The 21253-nt window shown below is 33.8% G+C and overlaps 1 long non-coding RNA gene across 4 annotated transcripts in view; it reads left to right on the top strand.

Moving 5' to 3' along the window:
* Window positions 1-20831, top strand: part of LOC129144275 (uncharacterized) — a 49581-nt gene extending 28750 nt beyond the window's left edge. For 3 of the 4 annotated variants that reach the window (XR_008548549.1, XR_008548548.1, XR_008548546.2), the window contains exons 2-7: window positions 14508-14625; window positions 16410-16457; window positions 16627-16841; window positions 17066-17171; window positions 17262-17434; window positions 20556-20831. This is a non-coding gene — a long non-coding RNA (uncharacterized LOC129144275). Of the gene's footprint in view, window positions 1-14503; window positions 14626-16409; window positions 16458-16626; window positions 16842-17065; window positions 17172-17261; window positions 17435-20555 lie in introns of all 4 variants that reach the window. The other variant, XR_008548547.1, reaches the window with a different exon arrangement.
* The last annotated feature ends 422 nt before the right edge of the window (window positions 20832-21253 follow it).

Here is a 21253-nt window from a genome sequence, read left to right on the forward strand (position 1 = left end):
CCAAATCTAGTCCAAAAGGCAAGTCGTAGTGCTGTTCTGGGCTGGGGAGCAGTAGACGTGGGCGGCACATGACCTAGTAAGACACCAGTCAGGGTGGCTAAGGGAGTACTTCTGTCACCTCTCTCCCAGCTTCCAATAGTACAACTTGCAACAGTAAAAGTGACTCTTTCCTTCTGCTTGAGGAGAAGAGAGCAAAGAGTAAAGAGGATTTGTTTTACCTCTTGGATGTCAGATCAGCCACACTAGAATATGATAGGACACAGTCATGAGGCCCCCATTTCAGGCATTAGCTCCTGGTCAATGTAAGCTATAAATAAAATTATTCAATTGGACTAACCTGTAAACTCACTGGTTAATTTTAAAATAGCATTTGAAATTATCATAAAATATCAGCTAAATTCAAGATCGTGTCTTTGTTTTTTCTTCTTTACTCTTTCTTTCATATAAATTTTACATACAATTATGAAAAAAACTACATAGAGGAATCTCAAGTAAATTTTAACCACCTTGGAGCAATGGTAATATCTTGTCTAAATGTAGTATAATATCACAAACAAAAAATTTCCATTGCCACAAGAAGCTTTCATATTGTTCTTTAGTTGCGGCACTCACTGCTTTTCAGGACCTACCTCCTCCTTTATCTATGAAAACACTCATTTTTATACATATTGCGAATTGTATTTGCTAATATTTTGTCAAGATTTTTACATTTATAGTCATGTAGAATATTGATCTATAGTGTCTTGTACTTTCTTTGACTGGTTTTGCTTTCAGGTAATATACTATCTTAATAAAATGGAAGAGTTATCTCCTCTTCTATTTTCAGAAAACTATTATGTAGAATTGTGTTATCACTTCTATTTTCTAAAAAAGATTGTGTCAAACTCTTCATGAAATAATTGGTAGAATTCTCCAGTAAAGTTGTCTAAGTATAAAAATTTATGGCCAGGCGCAGTGGCTCACACCTGTAATCCCAGCACTTTGAGAGGCTGAGGCAGGCGGATCACGAGGTCAGGAGATCAAAACCATCCTGGCTAACACGGTGAAACCCCGTCTCTACTAAAAATACAAAAAATTAGCTAGGCATGGCGGCGGGCACCTGTAGTCCCAGCTACTCTGGAGGCTGAGGCAGGAGAATGGTGTGAACCTGGGAGGCGGAGCTTGCAGTGAGCCAAGATGCACCACTGCACTCCAGCCTGGGTGACAGAGCGAGACTCTGTCTCAAAAAAAAAAAAAAAATTATGTTTTGGGGGGTTTTTCAATTACAAATTTATTTTATAGAGCTTTCTACATATATGAAGATGCCTGTGTAACTGAGTCTTCATATTTATTACATGCTCATTGTTTCCCATTAATAATTTTATAGTGAAAAAAATAAGTGTCTTAGTTTTAAGATTACTTCAATAATTAATACGCTTGGATATTTTGTATGTCAGTTGATCGCTTTTATTACTTTCTACTAATTTTCTATTAATTTTCTTTATCCATTTTACCAATGTAATAGTAAATATTTACCTAATGGATTTATATATACCCCAAATTATAATTTTTTGTCTATATAAATATTTATATATTTTCATGTGCCTTTTAATTAATATTAATTATTTCTTACATAAATAAACATTTATTGTTTGTTTAAATTTATATATTTATATATTTCTTTAAAAATTGATTTTATATTTTAAAAGAAGGTAAATTACTCATATGAGAAAGAGTATGGATGAACCTAAAAAATATATGATGACTGAAAGAAGCCAGATACACAAAAGTACATGTCTGAGTCCATTCATATGAGATTTTATATAAGAAAAATTAAACTGCAGTGACAGAGAGCAGTCGTTCCCTGAATCTGAGGAGAAACCATAAGAAATCACTGTGAAGGGTAATAAAAGAAAGCAGTGGGGTGAAAAAAATGTTCTGTACATTTATTATAGTAGTGATTACACAGATTTATAGATTTGACAAAACAGATCTAACTGTGAGCATTTTGTTGTACACAAATTATGCCCCAATAAGCTTGATTTTTAAAAGGTGAAGAAAATTTATTATAAAGAAGCTAGGGGTTCTATAAATATAGCATACATTCTAATACTTTTTAATCTACTGATGTTTTATTTAAGGTTTAGAATTAAGATAAAATTTCTCTTTTTCTTCAAATAGCCGAATTTCTGATTAATTCTTATTGAATTATCAATCTCATAGCTATTAGGGTTTAATATGTGGCTTATCATTATATTGATCTATGGCAACTTAATTTATAAATTATTTATGGATTCTCTAACATTAAATAAAATCTTTATTGTATAAAGTTTTTCTGAGCAGGGGCCGTAGGAGTGGGTATGTCTTTCTTCAAAATTATAGCAACTTTGTAACATATAAAATATTAACATCTACTGATGTATAGGTGTGTCTTCGTCCATTTTGTGTTGATATGACAGGATAACAAAGACTTAGTGATTTATAAACAATAGACATTTACTTGGCTCATGGTTCAAGGAGTTGGGAGGTCCAAGAGCAGGGAACCAGCATCTGGAGAGGATCTTCTTGCTGTGTCATCTCATAGCTGAAGGCAGAAGATAAAGATAAGGCAAGGTAGCCAAGGAGCAAGAGAAGGCTGAACATACCTTTACAAAAACTCACTCTCATGGTAACAAACCCACTCCCACAATAATAACATTAATATATTCATATGGGCAAAACTATTTTGGCCTAATCACCTGTTAATGGTCCCACCACTTATACTGTCACAATGGTAATTAAATTTCAACACACATTTTTGAGGGGACATTCAAACCATACCAAAGTGATATGATGATAACTGATAGGTATTATGTGTTTTTTAATGACAATAACATGTAATGCCTTACTGACACTACTAACCTGTGGAATTTGTGTTATTTTAACCACTGTGTCTATACATACAGTTTGTACAAATTTTAATAAAAACTCACCACTATCATTTGAATGCACTCTCTAAAACTCATGTGACATATCATTGCCATTGTAACGAGTATTAAGATATGGGGACTTCAAGAGGTGATTAGGTCATGAAAGCACTATCCTTATGAATAGATTAATGAAATTATTTTTGCTGTAGTTTAGTTATAAAAGAGGGAAGTTTGGTGCCCTTTTCTTTCTGTATGAAGAGGTCATTCTCACATTGCCAGATGTGGTGCTATACCCTAGGACTTCCCAGTCTTTATGAATATGAGCCAAATAAACTTCTGTTCTTTATAAATTACCCAATCTGATATTCTGTTACATCAACAAAAACTAAGAAACTCACATATTATTGGAAAATGTATCCTTCAACAAAATATTTAATAAAAAGAATTAAACATAAAATATATGTTTTAATCAGAGAGATTCCTGAATTAGTATGGACACTAAGAATAAATAACTTATTTTTATTCTGCATATTAATCAATAAAAGACATCCCTTGCCAGTACCAACAATGCTGAGGTTGATTTAGTAGACATTTCCCCATATATATCACTCTAAAGTAATGCCCATATGAATGAAATCTGTGTTCATATGAAAGAATTTGAAGAGAACTGCCTTGCCCTCTTTTGCCATATGAGGACACAGCAAGAAGGCATCATTTATCTATGGGAAAAAGCTCCTCACCGGAAACCAAATCTACTATTGCCTTGATTTTGGGCTCCCCAGTCTCCAGGACTATTAGCAATTTATTTTTATTACCTATACATTACCCAGTCAAAAGTATTTTGTTATTGCCACCCAAAAAATACTAAGATGGCAATTTGTACTGATAAATGGGTTGCTGCTATAACAAATACCCCAAAATTAGGAAGCAGCTTTGAAACTGGGAATGGGCAGAGGGTGGAAGAGTTTGAAGGCAAACGCTAGAAAAAGCCTATATTGCCCTTAACCACGAAGGCTGATTTTGATGAGGGCTTGGAAGAAGAGAGCTGTAGAGAGAGGCTCAGTCTTCTTATAGGTTACCTAAGTGGTTATGATTAGAATGTTGGTAGAATTGTAAATATCTGTAAAGCCCATTCTGATGAGATCTCAGATGGAAGTGTGAAACATGCTATTGAAACCCAAAGGAAAGGCCACCATTGTTATAAATTGGTAAACAACTTTCCTAAATAGTGTTGATATCTTAGTTCTTTGTGAACGTTATGACTTGTGAGCAGTGAAATGGATATTCGGTGGAGGAAATCTCTAAGTGTCGAGTGTGTGGGATGGTTTTTCTTGACTGCTTATAGTAAAATGTGAGACGAGAGAAACAAATCAAAGATAGAATTAATAACAGAATAGAAGGAGAACTTCAATTTGGAAATGTTTTAGCCTAGCCATGTTCTAAAATAAAAAAGCATGGTCAGGAGAGAACACCAAGAGTGTGGCCAAGGGACCAGCTGATGGTGATATTAGTATGGGTGGGCAGAAGCCTGGTGCTATTCATCAAGACAATAGAAGAAATCTTAAAGGTGTTTCAGAGATCTTTGGGACTTTCCTAGCCATCACAGTTCCAGACTGCTGGAGACTTGGGAACTGAACAATCTCAAGGCTCCGCTGCCTCCATTCTGGTGCAGTGCTACTTGGCTGCCGCAGCTGAGGTTCAAGTGAGCCCAAGTGTAGTTCGTGCTGCCTCTCTGAAAGGTTCAAGTTATAAAGCTTGGCTGCATCTTTGTGGTGCGATCTCTATCACGATGCAGTATACACAAGTTGTAAGAATCTGGCTCCCTCCACCTAGATGACAAAGGATGTACCAGAGAGTCTTGGGGCTCAGGCAGAGAACTGCTGAAATGGTGTACATACCACAATATTCCTCTACTACAGCAATGTTCAGTAGAGCCCTGGAGTTAGGACTACCACAGGCAGTACCCACTAGGGTGATGCTTAATGGAGCTATGAGAGTAGGGCCAACCCTATGAACTCAGACTGGTAGAGCCACCAACATACAGTCCAGCTCAGCATGCGCCTCTACCCAACCAGTGAGAACTGAGGTATGTACTCCCAACAGAGCCATGTGAGTGAGATCCTCTAAAGCCTTGGAGACTGAGCTTCTGATCCAGTGTGCCAGAAGGTATATCTTTCAGTCAAAAAAGATTACTCTGGAGTATTAAAATTTAATGTTTCCTCTGTTGGGTTTTGGATTTGGTTGGGACCTATTACCTTTTTCTTCTTTCCTATTTTCCTCTTTTGTAATGGGACCATCTATTCTATTCCTGTTCCACCATTGTATTTTGAAAGTACACGACATTTTTTGTTTTGCATATTAATACCTGAAGAGTGATTTGCCTAAGGATAATCTGTACCCTGAGTCTCACCCATATCTGATTTAGGTATTCAGATGTGACTCTGGGCCAGGAGTGGTGGCTCACGCCTGTAATCCCAACACTTTCGGAGGCCAAGGCGAGTGGATCATCTGAGGTCAGGAGTTAGAGACCAGCCTGCCAACATGGTGAAACCTCGTCTCTAGTAAAAATACAAAAATTAGCTGGGCGTGGTGGCCCGTGCCTGTAGTCCCAGCTACTCGGGAGGCTGAGGCAGGAGAATCGCTTGAACCCAGGAGGTGGAGGTTGATGTGTGCTGAGATCATGCCATTGCACTCTAGACTGGGCAATAGCATGAGACTCTGTCTCAAAAAAAAAAAAAGAAAATTTGACTCTGGACTTTAGACATGTAAAGTGGTGCTGTAACAAAACTTTGGGAGCTATTGTAATAAAATGAATGCATTTTGCATATGATAATAATATAAATTTGGGGGAGCCAGGAGCAGAATGCTATGGTTGGAATGTTGGCATAACCCCCAAATTCATATGTTGGATCATAATACCCAATGTAGTAGTATTAAAAGGTAAGGCCTTTGGGGAAATGATTAAGCCGTGAGGACTCTGCCCTCATGTTTGGGATTAATGGCTTTATAAAAGAGGTTGAAAGGAGATGCCTTGCTCTCACCCTTCTACTATGTGAAGATACAGTAAGAAGGTGCCATCTATCTATGAGAAATGGCTCCTCACCAGAGACATCTAGTCTGCTGGTGCATTGATCTCAGACAACTGTGGGCAATAAATTTCTGTTGTTTATAATTTACCCAGTCTTAGATATGTTGCTATAGCAGCCTGAACAAAGTAAGAGAGATTCTAAACCTTAAAAATTCAGGTTTCACTTGAAAATGTGAAAATAACAAACTCACTTCCCTTCTAACCACAATGCATGTCATCTAGTAAATGCTCAATACATTTTATGCCAAATTTTTAATTTCTTCTATTTTCTTTCTTCTAGAATTTGGAGGAATTAATTAATGTGAACTGTATTGTTGCTTATTTGAAAACACATTATACCTAAAAAGGCACATCTTTGCATCTCAAGGAGAAAGGTTATTTTTTATTATTTTATTTTTTTGGGTTCTTTTTAAAATTGAATTTGGTGATAATCCTCCCCACCATACTTTCATACCACCTGATTGTAAGATAAAAATGTAATACATATTTGTATAAGATATGGTTTATTTTATGCAAAGTTCATAATAAATGTTGGTTTAATATGTAATTTGAAGATATTGGGCCTTGTAAATGTTAAAAGAAATTATAATTGCATAGAATTATCTAAAATTTAAAATACTGTCTGTCAACATTTAATAACGTAGAAAAATTCACTAATGCCTAAATAAAGTTTTTAAAAATATGCTATTTTGTGTCTTACAAGACAGCAAGACAAAAATGACTGTTTATATAATACTCCATTATACTGTTAAATTAAATTTGGTCTAAAGCTGCTTTTGTATGTAGCAAACTGTAATATAACTTAGTATGTAAACAAACTGCAACATAACTAAAATTGTATTTTTGTAATATGTAGCTGAGTTTCAGCCAATCACAGCAGCCAAACTTCAACCAATCACAGGCTGCACACTAATCACACTAGATTCATATAAGGCGATTATTAAGCTGTAACCTATCAAGCTCTTTCTATATGTCTCTTCCTTTTTCTGTCTGTAAATACTGCCTGCCCACATTGCTGGATGGAAATTTCTGAACGTCTCCTTGTTCTGAGGGCTGCCTAATTCATGAATTTTTCTTTGCTCAAATATACTCTGCTAAATTTAACTCATCTAAAGTTTTTATTTTAATAATACTTGAGTCTTTAATAAAACATTATTTCTGTTTGAGTATTTCCCTGTTCTGTTTCTTAAGATTTTGTATTATATAATTTTTCCTCTATGAAGTATTCTGTAGTTTAATTTTTAAATTAATGGAACATATGGAAAACTCTGTTAGCAGAATCTGCATATGGACATTGTCAGAAATGATTACCACATATTTATATAGACTTGTTTGGGCTAAAACTAATTATTGAATTTTATGTTTAATGTTTTAATTTTTCATGTTGTTTTGGTATGTTGTTAAATGGTATCTTTTTCACCGTTAGAAAAGCATTAACTAGCACAGTATTTAAAATAATAGAAGTGTTCAATAAATACTTGTTAAATGAATAACCAAAAGATAAAATGATTAGATGGATGAATAAATATTCTTTAAAGCTGACAAAAAAATAATAGTTTTATTATCTGTCAACATAAGGTTTAAACCACTGGATAAAACTTTTTTTATTGTTTTTAGCCAGAGTAAAATATCTGCATGTTCAGATGCCCTCTCTCTCTCTCTCTGTCTCTCTTTCTCTCTCTCTGACTGTCCATACTACTAAGAAAGAGAAATGAAAATAGTACTTTCTCTTTTTGCCTCTGTCCTATTTCTGACCACAAAAACTGTCAGTGATCTATTAACATTGTGGATTTTTTCTTTAGTTCAAATGACAAGGCTGCTATTTTTGAAATAAGTTCTATCTTTTTGTTACAGGCACAATGAATGATTAAAGGTTTCAGCACTGAAAATTACTAAACCTTTGTCTAAAAATATAGGCATTCTTAAAGTTGACTTACTGTGATAAGAAGAAGAAGTAGAAATTTCACCTCATCTGTCTACTCAATGTACAAGATATAATATGATGGGTCATAATGAAAGACAGAGGTTATTTTTTTCTACTTTCAGTAGAAATTTCTTTTATGGAACAGATAAGTGCATCTTCCTAAGTCTAACTCTTGAGAAGGAAGAGGATAAATTTAGTGAAGGAGTACAGTGTTGTGGTCTTGTCTCATATCAAACTTCTAAATATGTCTATTTATGTCTATTTTCCTTTTGCTTTATTGTTCATAGCTGAGGTTAAAACAAAAATAACTATCTTACAACATACTAATTATGTTATCAATAAAACAAATTTGCTTTGTTTTGACCTTCTTTTGTTTTGACATAGAGAAGTCATCACATTTTTTAAACGATGTGGCAAACAATTTTAAAATTAACGGCACCTTGTCACATAATATAGTGATTAAAATAATTTTAGGTTAATTTATAAGTACAAAAACTATCATTTTAAAACAGCAAATATATTTAAAAGTTTCTATTTTATTGAAAATATTGTTACTCTTAGTCAACCTCAAGGATGATATCAAATATTAATGTTGGTATTAGTTATGCAACAGGTAAAATCCTAGTTTTGTAATAAACAATTTCATAATACTGTATGTCTCTATGTAAATTTAAGTAGATTCATAGCTTTGTGCACAGTGTCATTCTGAAAACATGACCTGTAGTTGAATATGAGAGATCTGAACAACAGGTTTACTTTTTAAGTAAGGGTTCTATTTACAATCCCAAATATCTAAAATGTTATAAACCATATAAAGTCATAGAAGAATGTACAAAGTTCTTTAAACAAAAAGGAGTAGAATTATTTTTCCAAATAAAATATTACCCAGATGCTCAATACATAAAGATAAAGTTGAGCTGCTAGACAGTAGAATGTGGAAGAATTGGTGGGGGGTGAGGGTTAGCTTCATGTGCTTCTTCCCAACCTCTCCTCTCATCTTTATATCAAGGGACTTCTGAAAAACAACCTAAAAATCATTGGAATAACTTATTCAAAGTACTATACATCAATTGTGACTAAAAAAGAGGAACTCTAAAAATTTATCTATCAGGAATGTAATCATTTTATGTGGTAACTCATATGAGCAATCTTTTTTACTCAAGTATTCATTGTCAGCACCCCGCTATGTAATTTGTAATTTAATTTTATGGGAAAATAAACAATCAAATCTAGGTTTATTTCTACTCCCTTTGAATCTGGACTGACCTATGCATTATTGCTTGACCAATAGAAAAAGCTTACAATAAATGACCACTTAAAGAAAGAGGCCCAGCTATCCCAGCTGAGCCAGGTCTTCAGCTCACCCACCCGCTAAATGCAGAAGCATGGCAGAGCCTAGGTAGGGTGATCAGGCTCTCACTTTGCACATGAATGACTGATTTCCTGAGATGTTGGCTGGGCAGGCGCGCAGAAACCTTTTGAGTACTTGACCTGTGTCTCTATCAGGATGAGTCAGAGATCCCGATCTGGTATTACTCAAAAGTACCAGAGTATTATTATTTCTGGAGTAGTCAAGGTCTCAAATTGTTGATAAAACCAAACTGGTATTCATAACTGGTCATATCTATGTGTCTGGACTGCTCAGTTTAATCAGATTGTCAGCATACCAGTAAAAGACATTTGTTTACCCAAAACAGAAACTTTGACTCATGCTGGCTTAAATAAGGACAGATTTTAATAAGGAAAATAATTTACTTATATAAGTATGTATCCAAAGTTAGGACAGACATCAGGATTCACAGATTCAGTCATTAATCAATGTAACTCTAGAAGTTTCTGTCCTGCTTCTTTCTAAACTATCATGCAGAATATTTCTTTCTATGGCTGATTGTCTCATGGTCATAACATGGCTGCCAGAGCAATTGGCACTAAGACTTCTTCACAATCTGGATTGAATTACTCCTGGAAACAAACAGACAAAAAAATTAGAAACTTTTCAGAAAATATTTTGTCTCATTAAGTCGATTGCACTATAAGTCCACTCCTAAACCTTTCACCAGCAAAATGTGGAATTGCTACTATAACAGTTCTTAATCAGGATCAAGCCCTGAAGCTCAAATTCAGCAGCTTCCCTTGAATTACACAGGTTGCCTAAACAGAAGGTGGAGGCTGAAGGACAACAAGGATAATGACTGTTGGGCAGTAAAATGATGTTCACAGTAGTCCATTTTGTTTAGGGTCTCAAAGGGTCTACCATAGTCAGTGCTTCAAGCATGTCAGTCTATGTAAATACAGTGGTCAGTCTGTCCAGTTTATTATTACGTCTAGATTGTTTAGTCTGTCTGGGCCTGTTTTCCACTGCTATATTCTTGAACATAGATAAAGCCTTATGAGTGGATTTTGAGAAGAATGTAAAGGTGAAAGAAATATCTTACAATCATTTTAAAATACAAGCTTCTTTACCTAGCATTCCCCTTCAATATTGGGAACTCCTTTTATTGGTCAGCTCCTTTAACCTTACTTAATCTAGTTCTGCACCAAGGTTCTGATGGGAATGGTGAGTTGTTCCAGCCATGGGGCATGAATTAAACCTGCTCTCCTATTCTCCTAGCATGGGTATTCTCATCCTATGCTTCAGGAAATCTGAGTATCAGTGCTTCCCCCACAAGCAGCCTCATCCACGCTTATAATCTCAACAAAGACCTTCTGTTTTTGCCAAAGTATCCCAGATTCTATGGCCTGCGTATATCTACTCTTCCCAACCACCCTAGGTTTGGATAGTGAAGCACATTATGAGGAATTATTGTAAGGCTTAGAATGAGATTGACTTCACGTAAGCCTCTGTCTGCCGGTTCTGCACCCCTTGGAAAATCATTTAACCTCTTTAAACCTCACTTTGCTTTTCTGTAAATATTGAATTAATAATAGCACCTAGTCATCATTTTTGTTTGAAGTTGAGTGAGTTCATGAGTCGATGTATATTAAGCCATATTAAAACAGTGCTTAGCAGAGATAAATGGTTGGGTACAGTCTATTAATGTGCTGTACTTCACACACATCTCACACACACACACACACACACACACACACACAGTTACACATATGCAGAATATTTAGATATATTTTCCAAGGTTCAGATTTACATTTTTTCTGTGATATCAGTGTGTGACATGTTTATTGATTGGATTGATTGAGTGAAAACCCCACTCAGCTGAATCCTAGGAAACATCATAAAAACTACGACCAGCTGAGTCTCAGGGAAACATGCCTAAGCACTTTATATAGAGAGATAACACCACAATTTGTTCAGTCAACTAGATTCGAAACCTCAGAGTAATTGTTTACCATTCCCTCTTCTCCACAACCAATTAATTCGCAAATCTCACAGATTTTCATTCTGTAAACTCTTCCCCATCTGTCCCTGCTCTTTGATTTCCAATTCTATCTTCCTGATGCTTATCTATATTAATTCCTTCCCAACCTAACGTATTGTGTCTCCACTTTTAAAAAAATTCCAGCTTATTCTACAGATCATCATTAATGCCACTGCCTCTTGCTATTTGACAGAGTCCTTATGTAGTGAGGATAACATGTATTTTTAGACAACTAAGGACGGTTTGGCTGGCTGAATTTTTGGAGTTATTCTTAATGTTTCTACTTTGGGAAAATGGGTATAGATGTCTCTGCTTAGGTCCTAATTTGATTTTCTGGACAAGAATTTTTAATAAAGAGGAAAACAGCTGCATTCATTCATAGCTCTGTGTCACGACACTCACAATGTAAGCTCCTCTGAATACAGTAAAAGCTAACATCTTATGATGGAGGTGGGAGGGGACATTACCTGTTAACTTAGAAGTAACTTGACACTGGGAAATTTACATGGCACAGAAGTATTATTTTGACTTGAATCTGAACTCATGTCTTTGAACAGGAATTACTTTTTAATCTACTACTAAAGAGATCAGATAAATACTCAGAACTACACAGGTATTGCACACAAGCTAGGAGAAAGTAAAGCAATCAAAGGCCAGGGAAGTGTATGTTATAACCAAGGAGTTGTCAGTGAGACACAGGAAAATTCACATTAATTGACTCCACTATTGTTTATTTCTTGAGAAGTTATGACCACAATTTATATGATGAGCTCAAAGTTGCTTCCACAATTTGATACAAACCTTTTCCAATTTACTGTCCATTAGTCGTAGCATTGCATATAAACCAAGATGCCTATCACTGTACCATTCAATACTAATTTTTCCTCTTTGAATTAAATAAAACTATTAGATTTCCTTCAAACAGATACGAAACTTTTCAGTATCATAGCTTTGGCTTATTATTCTGTTTCTTCATAAATTCTTTCTTTCTTTAGCATCCAGGATTTCTTTTCATGATCCAAAGCCAAACTCAAATCTTACTTCTTTCCACTAACTTAACTTAATGCCTTCAGGCTGTGTTCTTTCTATGCATAAGCTTACATCATCATCTTAGTATGAAAAATTCAACAAGAAAAACAAAAATTAATCGTAATCTAATTAATCAAAGATGGTCAAGATCAATAATCTGTATACTTCTTTTTGCTATTTTCTGTAAAAATATTATGTTAATATACATGTATATACACTATTTTTTATATAGACAAGCTTTAAGAACACGAATTCGAGGGATCCAGCTCATGGCCCAAAACCTGTGTGATTTTTCAGGCCTGACCATAGGCAAACAAGTACATCACAGGGAAGTTGCCCTCCCAACACCAGACCTGGTGCAGAGCCAATGCATTGCAGTTTGTGAAGGCAGATGCAGTCAGGAACTCACTTTCCCTGGCCAGCTACCTTCTTATGCATATCTGTATTGCTAGCTCTGGGACCCAGAATTTATTAGTTGAGTGACATTGTAGAAATTACTAAAGCTTCTCTATGTTTCTTTTCTTTGTCAATCATAATAAAGATGATATTACTAACTAGTTCATAGGTTGTTTTGTGAGAACTAAATGAGATTATGAATAAAAATTAAGTTAGAATACCTAGCATATAATAATTTTAAAAATATGTTACTGCTTATTATACTCAATTTATTTGGACCAATTATAAGAAGAAAATTTACTGGCTCTGAGGGAACAAACATTTTAAGGTTACTATTGCGTTATTTTAAATTTTCTTCAGAATACTTTAAACCTATTCTCTTGTTGTTACATTATCTGATTCCTGTAATAGAGACTTCCAATGTCCTGCTCTTTTCTCCTTTATCGTATTGACCTTTTGGCTGTTGAGCAGGCCTGTGTGATTAGTTTCAGCTAGTATATTCTGATACAAGGGCTTTGCCTTACTTCCAGGTAAATTGATTGTTCCTTCGTTTCTCTACTCTTTTCCTGACAAGGGAAACTATTAAATATTGTTTTCATTTGGCAGTGTTACAGATTCTGTAGAACAACTGTGAGGAAAAGAGGTCTATCACTGTATTGCCTTAGACATGAACAAGAAGTAAACTTTTAGACCATGATTTCAGCATAATTTATTCCCCCATAATTACTATAGTACCCCTTTACTGCACCACTGTCAACCCTAGGTACTCAGAGAGATATGAAAGTGGCGATACAGATAACTGATAGCTAAAATTTGATCTTTGCCAATTTATAATGAAAATATCATTAAAGTGACATCCCTTCAATATTGGAAAAGTGAAAGGTTTTAATATTTTTAATTTATATTTATTATAGTAATAAGTACAAGACTATAGAAGAAATAGAAATATAATAATATACACCTTTAAATAATAAATTTCCATTTATGATTTTGCCCTTTTCATATTTTGTATTGATTTTTATACAATTATCTGCATTGTAAATCAGTTGCCTTCCATTTATGTTAGATGTTGTCCATTTCTTCATTCAGTTTTTAATTTTATTTATTGTAGGCATTTACTATAAATAATTTTTAAATATTTATACAGTCAAAATATTCTCATTTCTATTTTCTTTTTCATTAATCAGTGTACCTGTGCTCAGGCTGCCAACAAAATACCATAGGCTGGGTGGTTTAAACAGCAGAGGTTTATCTTCTCACAGTTCTGGAGGCTCAATGTCTCAGAGCAAGGTCTCACTATGGTTGGTTTTTGGTCAGGCTTTTCTCCTGTGACTTGCAGATGACACCTTCTTGTTGTGTCCTCACATGGCCTTTTCTCTGTTAGCATACACACACACATGCATACATACATAGAGAGAGAGAGAGAGAGAGAGAGAGAGAGAAGAGCCCAAGAGTGCACTTGTTCTGATGTCTCTTCCTCTTCTTACAAGGACACCAGTCTTACAGGATGAGGGCTCCATTTTTTTTTTTTTTTACCTCATTTACTCTTAATTATCTCCTTAAAGGCCCTATCTCCAAATATAGTTACCCTGATGTTTAAAACTTCAACATATCAATTTGGATGAGACATAATTAAGTCCATGGCACTCATGCTTGAAGTTTTTCCCTATTTGAATATCAGTAACCTACTCATTCATAATTTTTGAAGATATCCCATCCATGACTTTAAATGTAAATTACATTTGTATTAATGCTATGTTGTGGCAACATTTATTTTTCTTTCTTTTCTTTTTATTTTTTTGAGGCAGGGTCTTGCTCTGTCACCGGGACTGGAGTGCAGTGGCGTGATTACAGCTCACTGCAGACTCAACCACGTGGGCCCAAATGATCTTCCTGCCTCAGCCTCCTGAGTAGCTGGGAACACAGGTATGCACCACCATGTCTGGCTAATTTTTGTATTTTTTTGTAGCAATGGGATTTTGCCATGTTGCCTAGGCTAACAATTCTTAAGCATTAGTGTTTTAATAAGTAAATACATCAGCCTATGAATTATAAGGAAAATGTAGTAAATATACAAAATGAAATACTATTTAGCCATAAAAAAGGAAATTTTGTCCGTTATGACAACATGGATGAACCTAGAGGACATTATATTAAATGAAATAACCCAGGCACAAAAGCACCAATACTACATGATTTCATTGATACAATCAAAAAAAGTTGATCTCCTAGAAGTAGAGAGTAGAATGGTGGCTACCAGGACCTGGAGTGATGAGGTAGGGTGTTGGGGAGATTCTGGTCAAATGTTACAGAATTTAGTTAAATAGGAAGAACAAGCTCAAGAGATTTCTTGTACAACATAGTGACTATAGTTAATAAAAAATGTATTGTTGACAAATGACAAATGCTAGCAGAGTAGAATTTAAGTATCCTTATCATGAAAACGACAACTATGTGAGGTAATACATGTATAAATTAGTTTGACTTAGCCATTTCACAATGCCATAAACATATTTCAAAACATGATGTTGTACATGATCAATTTATTCACTATTATCTATCAATTAAACATTTAAAAATGAAAAACAATTTGGAAATCTTACTTTTCATTTTTTTTCTCAAACTTTTATTTTGGTTTTCAAAGCTATGCAAGGTCTTTCTCATTCTCTCAGAGACAACAAAGCTATAAGATTCTGCACTAGCTCTGAAATGTTTCAGCCTGAGAGAAACAATGTCATGCCACCTCTACAAAAGGTTGAAAATATAGGTGTTAAGTAGTAAATGACAGTGCCACATTTTTTTGATTATGAAAGAATATAAATTATATTTATAAAATACAGAATGAAGAATATTAAGATTAAAAAAATACCAATAGTTTTCGTTTACCAATTGATAATACATTATGCAGTTCAATTATTCTCAAACAATGTTGATTATAACTAATAGCAGCAACATTTTACTGGCTTATATCTACAAGAGATAGATATTAATATTGTATTCTATAAGTTAAATAATATTAGAACTATTATGTTAATTTTAAACCATAGACAACAATCCAAATTTTAAAAGGTTAAAATATAATTAAATAGAAGCTCTATTTTGCCTTCGCTGACATTAAAGAATGCCCCAAGACTCTAAGGGGCATTCTTTTAATGAAAATCAAATGCAAAAAGGCAAAGGTTTGCTGACAGTCCCCTTCCATTTATGGCTGAGTCATCCAGGAAGTCTCTGTCTCTCAATATTTTCAAAAAGAAAATTGTTCTTGATCAAGAAAAGACAATGATGCTGGCTGCCTCACATGCCAAATTTAAAAAGATGCAACAAACCCTCTGGCATTGGCAGCTCCACACCCCAGAGGTGGAAGTGATCATTGAAGGTGAGTCAAACTGTCACTACACCATCTTTGGATCCATGTGTTCTTTTCAGGTTCAGGAAGACTGCATGTAAGCCAAGGTGTTGCAAAAAATCTACAAAGGATCTGGAGATTCACATTAAGCCCATTTTGTTTCTGCAAATAAAAGCATTGGTGACAGCTTCTCTACCAGTCTCTGCCCTATTCCTTCCAATGATTTTGTAAGGTTCTATCTCAATATGCAAAAATAAAGCTGGTAGTTTAGAAAGACTCACTTTGAAGCTTCAGTAAACTCCACATCTGTTCACTTGTCTCCCCATCTCCAGAAAATAACATGTCTTTCTTTTTCATTTTTCAGATATCTACAAAGCATTCCTATCATTAGATTCTAATCCAGAACCACATGGTAAATAAAATTCTGAAAAAAGTAAAAAATTACTTGTAATGACGTATGAGTGCTACTAAGTTAAAATAGATAATCCAACAGAAGCATCGTGTGAGAGAGAGTGGGTGTCTGCTTTTTTCAATGATTTGTTCACAGAAGATACCTAGTAGAAGTTGTTTTTTTTTTCCAGATTCACCTTGTATGGCTGTTTCTGTGGATGTTTGTTAAATAAGAATATTGAGAGCCAAGGAATTCTATCAAGCAAAGATGTTCTACTCAGGTTTATGAACAGTTTTCCCCCTGTATGGCTGTACTGTTTATTCCACTGAGCCTGGCTGCATCCTTCTGCTTTGATTTATAGGGAAGGCAGAAGTCAACACCTAAAAGATGTGACTTTTAAAACAGGTGAATTTATTCTTCCAAAAATATTTCTGAAAATAGATATTTCATTGCTAAATAAGGATAAATAGGTAAATTGTTTACTTCTCACTGGTGCAATATTTTATGATTCCATTATTCAGAAAAGAATTAATTTAGAGTAGATTGCATGATTGTATTTTAAAATACAAAAATTAACTTTAATACTCATCTCAATAGGAGGGATACTAACTTTCAGTTCTAATTCACAGTTGCCTATAATTTCAACTCGACTTTCTATTACCAAAACACATACTGCTGTGAATCCTTATTATCAAGCGGCAATTGAACATCACAAAATGGCCAGCAGATAAATAGGTAACATTAAGGAGGACTTAATAAGTCATTCAAACATTTTAATATATATACACTTTATAAGAAAAATATTCAAATTAATTTTCTCTCCAGGAGCCTAACAGAATATACTATCTAAAACATAAAGTGATGGTGAAAAGAATTTGCATGCTTCTCTATGGTCAGCACTGTCGTATACAAGTTGTAAAGAGCCCTCAAGAATATATTAAAGGGAATGTAAATAAATCACAGTGTTTCTAGTGTGACGTAATTAATCTGTGCAACAGGTAGGTCATATATAAACTTTATGGCTTTCTTTTTATAAGAACGTATTTGTATGCACTGCCTATTAAGTTTGTCAAAGACAAAATTCTGTAGTAAAACAGTCTCAAATTATCTATGAAGTTCATGCAGAAATTTTTAAATGAATTGTTTATAAACTAGTCTTACTATATAAAAGAGGTCTACTGCCTGAATTTTCTAGATTGGCTCCATGCAGATGTATCCATACACTTGCAACAAGATTTTACTTCCACCTAATACAGTATCTGGATTTTACATCAATGATTTAGAATTCGATTAAGATAAGTCTGCTTTCTTAAAGTAAAATACTATATTATTAAAAACCTCTTAATATATAGTTTATTAAAAACTAAACTCTCTATTTTGCCAATATACCAGTTCAGGTTTTATTTACTTACTAAAATAGTAAGATAATACTTCTAATAATAGCATAAAAACCTTTTTAAAAGTCAAATGAAGTAGTTAAATTAAGTAGTGACCAGGAAAGTTAATGCTCTCTGCCAATCATACTATATTTCCCTTGTCCATTATTCTCTAACCCCTCTAAAACATGACCACGTGCCTTCTCTTCTCTTCTCAAATGCTCAGTAATTTCATTTCAACAATCACCCCAAGTGCATTCTTTCTACTCTCCTGTGGACCTGAAGCAATCAGAAGAGGATTTACTCAAAATACCACCACCATATCCAATACCCACCAGTCTCCTTAATCATGTCTTCTGTCCTGTTTCTTTAACTAAACTGTGCTAAATTTCATCCTTGTTAACTCTTTTAAAAGCCACTATGCCAGCAATTTTACCATCTTATTTATTTGTCATCAAATTTTTCTTTTCTCTGGACCATTTTTATGAGCTTATAAGCATGCTGTATTACTCCCATCTTATTATACTCACTGACTCCAATTTGGTTAGTGGTCACCTTTTCTCCTCCCCATCTTTCAGCAACACTTTTCAAGATATTAAAGGGAATATACTTTTGTCTCCTATTGCTCAATATCATTGTCTCTTGAATCAACTCCAATCAGAATTTTGCCTTCATATTATTCTGTAGAGGGTTCTGGAAATACGACCTCCAAAGTCCAGTGGTCAAAGCTGAAGTATGTATGTAGTAATTTATGTCTTCAATTTTTTTCATAGTAAGCCCAACCAGAGGCTTATCAACTTCATTTAAATTTTGTGGAATCAGACTTTGAATTTGCTGGTTCTTTTAAATGTTTTCCTTTTTCTAAATTAATTGATTAATATTTTAAGTTTTATCATCTTTGATTTTGCTTGGTTTATGCTTAAATTGCTATAAGGTAGAATCTAAACTTGATTTTAGGTCTTTATTATTTTCTAATATGGGCATTTAATAGTATAAATTTCCCTCTATGCACTGCTTTTATTTATCTCTTTCATGTTGAGTAAGTTGATTTTAATTTCCATTTACCTTAAAATGAAAAATTTTAAATATTTAAAATTTTTTCTTGAGATAACTTCTTCGACTTGTGATTTATTTAGAAATATATTGTTTAATTTCCAGATATTTGGAAAATTTTCAGCTAACTTTATGTTATTGAGATCTAGTTTAATTCTGTTGTAGCCTAAGAAGAAACTTTGTATTATTTATATTTCAAAAAATACTTATGTATTATAGCACACAATGTGGTCTATTTTGGTTAATGTTATATATGTGCTTGAGGAGGATGTATATTGTGCTGTTGTTGGATAGAGTATTCCATATATTTATGGTATTATAGATCAAGTTGATTAATAGTTCTATTGAGATTATCTCAATCTGACTGATTTTCTGCATGCTTGACATTAGTTACTAACGGAGGGGTGTTAAAGTCTCCACCTATCATAATAAATATATGTATTTTTCCTTTTAATTCTATCAGTTTTAAACTCATTAATTTTTGACACTCTGATGTTAGTACATACAAATTTAATGTTGCTGTGTCTTGGAGAATTGACCACTTAAATATTACACAATGCTCAACTTTATCAGTGACAGATTTCCCTGTAGAAAGCAGAAATTAATATAACTAGTCCAACTTTTTTGATTACTCAGCAAGGTGTATCTGAGTTTATAAAAGTATGACATTTATTTATAAATACCATATTTATAAAATTTATAAAATACGGTTCTATGTTTCAATTTGGTTTCTTATAGGCAATGTATAGTTGTGTCTGTTTTTAAATCATCCCTTATAATACCTGTTAACTGGTGTATTTAGAACATTCATTGAAAAAGTGGTTGTGACACAGATTTATAACTTTCATGTTTTAGTCATTTCTATTTGTTGTGTTTCTTTTTCTCCTTTTGTTACCTCATTTTCTGCCTCTGGCTTTTCCATTTTATCTCTCTTCTTAGCATATTGATTATATTCTTTTTAAATTTTTTAGTTTTTGCCCTAGATTTTTCGGTGTGCATACACAATTAATGTTAATTTACCTTCAAATAACACTGTGTCATTTCACATATAGTGCCGTGACCTCTTAACAGAGTATTCCAATTTCTCCCTCCAGTTACTTATGATATTGCTCTCATTCATTTTATTTACAATATGTGCTATAATCATCCAGTACATTTGCTACAGGTTGACTATCCCTTATCTGAAATTCTTGAGACCAGAAATGTTTCAGATTTTGGAATATGTGCATATACATAATGAGATGTCTATGGGGTGGAACCCAAGTGTGAACATTAAAGTATGTTTCATTTACACCTTATACACAACCTGGAGATAATTTTATTCAATACTTTAGATAATTTTGTGCCTGGAACAATGTTTTGACTGCATTTTCACTGCAGCCTATCATGTGGGATCGAATGTGGAGTTTTCCACTTGTGACATCATGTCGGAACTCAAAAAATTTTAGATTTTAGAGCATTTTGGATTTCAGATTTTCAAATTAAGGATGCTCAATATGTACTATAATTAGTTTAAACAAACAGTTGTCTCTTAGATCAATTAGGCATAAAAATAGTTTTCTAAACTAATAAAAAATAGTTTTACTTTACCTTCATGTATTCCTTCTCTTCCCTTTTCTATATAGATCTGAATGTCTTACCTATATGATTTTCCTTCTCCCTGAAGAAGTTACTTTCATATGTCTTTCAGAGCCTGGGATAGTCTTTATTTCTCCCTTTCTGTTGAAGTCCAGTTTCTCAGTTTATGGCTTCTGCTCCAGGTAAGCAGATCTTGTCTTTGACTCTGCAGATTCATCTGTCTTTCCACATTTTCGTATGGCAGTTTGCCCTCCAAACTTAGTTTTCTGATTAGTGAAAGAAAAATGAATTTCAGTTTTTTTAGGATTGTTTTTATCATAAGAAAGTGACTGTTTGCAAACTCTTTTCATGCTGGATTTGAAACCAGAAGTAAAATAATACTTTTTAATATCTGTCCTTACAGTCTATACATTTTTATTAATGACTTGTGCCTTTTAGCAATATAGCTTCCATCTAAAGAAAGTCAGTTGCGATCTTCTGATAACAATATTTTGACACTTAAATTCTTTTATGAAAAAAATGAAACAATTGTTGGTAGCTTCCTGTAATATTACTGTGTTATCATTTTTATGTTTATTTCTTACTGGCTTGTGAAGAATTCCCTGATATTTATTTTTATTCATGCTCTGATGTGTCTTAGCATATTTCTAATTTATTTAAATTGCAGGTTAGTGAAATAATAAGTTTTAAAGTGGTTTCATTCTGTAAAAATCTGTGGAACAATAGATTGAAAGCATAAAATAGAGTGAAGAGAATCATGCCATGTTCTACGGGGAGATATGTTTTACCCTTTAGCAGCATATTAGAAAT

The sequence above is a fragment of the Pan troglodytes genome, chromosome 5 (assembly GCF_028858775.2).
Source record: "Pan troglodytes isolate AG18354 chromosome 5, NHGRI_mPanTro3-v2.0_pri, whole genome shotgun sequence".
Lineage (NCBI taxonomy): Eukaryota > Metazoa > Chordata > Mammalia > Primates > Hominidae > Pan > Pan troglodytes.